Below are 4,468 nucleotides of genomic sequence, written 5' to 3'. Positions count from 1 at the left end.
TCAAAGGGTAGGTATATTTTAACTTTAAAAGAAACTGCCAACACTTTTTCCATTCTTATCAGCCATGTATGACATTTCCGGTTGTTACATATCCTTGCCAACATTTGCTGTTGTCAGTCTTTTTAATTTTAGCCATTCTGGTGGGTGTGTAATGGTATCTTGTGGTTTTATTTTGCTTTTGCCTGATGACTAGAAATATCGAGCATATTGTTTTTTTCATGGGTTTACTGTCCATTTGTGAGGTGTCTGTTCAAGAAAGACTTTTTTTAGAACTGCTGAACTAAGCTTACGTCCTAGGCAGTTTGTCTTTGACTGTGCTTGGGCACAGGCTTGAAGTATATTTCTCAAATCAGACTGCATAAGAAAGCTCTACAGGATCACAGCTTGCGTTTATGCTTTGTTTTAGATTTCTCTTCCATTTGGAGGCCCTCTTCCAACTCTCTTGGATCACTCATTTCATAGTACTTACCTTCTGTGATTTCTCATTTGGCTGGGATTGTGTATCCCTTTGCTTTTGCTCTGTCTGCTTAGGGCAAAGTTCACTGGGAAGAAACCATTGCCAAGATTCTTAGTGCTATATAGCTTTAACTCATAATACGTTAGCATCTTTAAAAGTCCACTGAGAGCTCAGGATCCTATTCTAATCCAGAGTCATGAGAACTAAAAATACCTCAAAGAACTCTATTTTGAAACATTGGAATTGAATCAAGAAGTAATATATTTGGGGATTGCCAAGTGACACCAACATTATTCAAAGAAACTTAAGAGCATTTAGAGAAAGGTTGTGATTTATATCTAAATCACTGTGCTTATGCTCCAAGCTAAATAATGTTCCCCAAACTCTGGTGAAGGATAAGATTTAAAAAAAAAATTTCCAATTCATCATGGAACAATACTTTTATAAATAAAAAATGTTAAACTAAAAAGCTTCTGCTCGGCGAAAGAAACCGTCAACAAGGTAAAGAGACAACCATCCGAATGGGAAAATATGTTTGCAAGCAACACCTCCAATAAGGGCCTAATATCCAAAATATATAAAGAACTCATATGACTCAATAACAACAAAAAAACAAACAGTCCAATTAAAAAATGGGCAGAGGACCTGAACAGACACTTCTCCCTAGAGGACATACAAATGGCCAACAAATACATGAAAAGATGCTCCACACCGCTAGCTATTAGGGAAATGCAAATCAAAACCACAATGAGATACCATCTCATACCTGTTAGAATGGCTATAATCAACAAGACAAGTAATAACAAATGTTGGAGAGGATGTGGAGAAATAGGAACCCTCATATACTGTTGGTGGGACTGCAAATTGGTACAGCCACTATGGAAAGCGGTATGGAGGTTCTTCAAAAAACTAAGAATTAACCTACCATGAAATCCAGCAATCCCTCTACTGGGTATTTATCCTAAAGACTTGAAAACTCATATTCGAAAAGATATTTGCACACCAATGTACATAGCAGCGTTATTCACAGTGGCCAGGATATGGAAGCAACCAAAGTGTCCTATGATTGGATAAAGAAGCTGTGGTACATATACACAGTGGAATATTACTCAGTCATAAGAAGAGATGAAAGATTGCCATTTGCAACAACATTGGTGGACCTTGAAATAATCATACTAAGCGAAATAAGCCAGACAGAAAAGGTTGAAAATCATATGATATGACATATGTGGGATATAAACCTAAAAGCAACAAATGAACAGGACAAACAAATAGAGACTCATGGACATAGACAATGGACTAGTCGTTACCAGAAGGGAAAGGGGAGGGGGAAAATAAAAAAACAAAATGTTAAAAAATTATGTATATATATATATTATGAAAAAAAGAATAAACTGGCATTAAAAAAAAAGAAAAATAAATAAATAAATAAAAATGTTGCAGCGATGTCAGCTTGCCATGAAGGTTCCTTCCTTCCTCCCTCCCTTCCTCCCTTCCTTCCTTCTTTTAAAGCGAGGCAACCTTTGGTTGATCTCACAGATTGCAAGGACCTTGTCAGTTTACAATCCTTAATTTTTTTATTTTTTATGCCTATGGCACCTCGTCTTCCCAGGTGTTCTCCCATCCAAGTACTAACCAGGCCCCACCCTGCTTAGCTTCTGAGATCAGACGGGATTGGGCTTGTTTAGGGTGGCATGGCAGTAGACGTCATGAAGGTTTCTAGGCACTTACTTTCCATTTATCCTCACAGACAGTTAATAGTTTACAGACTGGAGTCAGTCTGTGGGCCACTCTTTGAGCAGCCTTGATTCACAGCACTGACTCTGGAGCCAGACTTCTTAAGTTTGAATCCCGATTTCATTCACTTGTCAGCTGGGTAACCTGAGGAAGTTTTTGTCTGTTTCCTCATATTTAAAATGGAGATAATGTTGATAATAATAATATCTGTTTCATAGAATATTGGCAAATATTAAATGAGTTAACATATGGGAGGCACAACAGTGCCCAGCATATAAGTGCTGTGAAGGGGTCAGTTACTATTATACTGTTTCCTAAGTCTTATATCAGCCAGGACACTTTCAGTTATAACTAACAGAAACTCATTTCAAGTTAAACAAAAAAGGCATATGTTGGTATTTGTAACCAGGTGCTCACATGTTATCTAAATCTGATACTCCATTTCTTTCTTCTGTGTAGTCTCTGCTCTCAGATGGGCTCTCTCTGTGAGGGCCAAGAGGGCTACCAGCTGCTCCCAATTTATATCTTACCAGCTTAGTAACCCAGTAGAAAGAGAGTCTCTCCTTCTTACTTTCCCCAATATTAGGTCGTTACTTTCATCGACCTGACTTGGTTCATGTCATAGCCCACCAGGACCATAAGAACTGAGAATTCAGGACAGGTAACCCTCTAATGAAAAATGCAGAGCTGTTACCCAAATAAGAGAGAATTGTTGTTTTTGTTAAATAATTGAGGAAATGGGTTATAATCTACTAATATTTTGGGATGAATAATGTTTTTGATCCATGATGGAGCTTTTAGAAAATGATGTCCCACAAGAGAGGAATACCAGTTCTTCCCTGGGAAAAACTTCTAGTATATGAGGTAGAAGGATGTACATAGCAACTTAATAAAAATTGTAATTTGAGTCTTCTAAAATGTGGTCTTAACAACAGAATATAGTGTGTGTTAGAAATATTTAGTAAAAATGCCTTTATAAAATTAGCCAACATGAACCAGAAGAGGATAACCTCTCACCAATGAGAAATTTAAATAGTCTTATTGTGGAAAAACTGAGTCCAGTGGTCACATATGGGGTACCTGCAATGTGAAGGAAAAAAGACATTGACATTTGGCTCAAAGCATATGAGAAGGTGAGTGGGTGCCCCTTCCATTGCATCATGTGTTGGGAAAGTCTGTGCTGAAAACTCTATGAGTTCTTTGTATGATGTGATGGAGGAAATGATCAGAGTTGTGAATGTTCTTCTCATTTCTGCCCTTAATGCTTACCACATTATGAAAGATTGGGAAGAAATTGATTGATGCAGGGTGTGGAAACAGTTTATTTTTCTGCAGGCTGATGGCTAGGTCATGGAAATTGGTTGGAAAGAAGGAAATTTTTGAGCTGATTTCTTAGAGTAAGGGCTTTGGGGCATTAAGGGGCTCTTAGAGACCCAAATTATTAGATCCTAGAGACTCAAAAGATTGTACTTCCTTATGACGAAAGAAGACATGTGAATATAACCAACTTGAAATTACAGAGGGAAAAAACAAGACTTGCTGATAGGGTTAAGAATATGTAGGTGTGCACACTTACATACCACAGGTAACTGGATATTATATTCACTTTCTACTACTGAATTGTTTTGAGCTTCCCAGAATTACAAAATTTGAAGAACTACAAGGCTATTTAATAGGGATAAAGACCCATTTGCAGATCGAATTCATAAATTTTGATCCATTTGAATCCTACTTTAAATTTCTGCAGCGGTCAATTGGAATATAAACCTTAGTGTATATCTGAATTATCACACTGAAAATATTGCATGATTTTTCAAGCACGATTTAAGACTCTTTGCTACTCAAAATGTGGTCCTTTGACCAGCATCAAAGGTATAACCTAGGAACTTATTAGAAATGTAGAATCTCAGCCTATCTTCCTTTCTTGCAGAACTACTTGTCAGGATCTGCACTTTGATGAGATTCTCAAGTACTTTCAATGCATATTATAGTTTGAGAACATTAGCATATGTTTTCACTACCTGAGATGATGATTAAATGGAACTGCTTTAGAAACTGCCAAGATTATATATTTTTGAATATTTAACAAGTAATATTTTATTAGTGTTATCAGTGAGAACTTATGTGACTCCCCCTTCCTCCATTCCTCTGCATATACATTCACTGTGATCATTAACAAAAAAATTGGGATGCATTGGCCACCATGAAACCTCTTTGGTTGTAGCTATTTGGATACATGTCTTATCTTTCCTTTTAGATTCTAAGGTAGTCACA

At 36.9% G+C, this 4,468-nt stretch overlaps 1 pseudogene; it reads right to left on the bottom strand.

Annotated features, from left to right (window-relative positions):
- Window positions 1-2,044: 2,044 nt before the first annotated feature.
- Window positions 2,045-2,163, bottom strand: LOC111735902 (annotated as a pseudogene).
- Between the last annotated feature and the right edge of the window lie 2,305 nt (window positions 2,164-4,468).

The sequence above is a fragment of the Pteropus vampyrus genome, unplaced genomic scaffold (assembly GCF_000151845.1).
Source record: "Pteropus vampyrus isolate Shadow unplaced genomic scaffold, Pvam_2.0 Scaffold15, whole genome shotgun sequence".
Lineage (NCBI taxonomy): Eukaryota > Metazoa > Chordata > Mammalia > Chiroptera > Pteropodidae > Pteropus > Pteropus vampyrus.
Note: the sequence above shows the minus strand (reverse complement) of the source record. Positions and strands in the feature narration are given on the sequence as shown.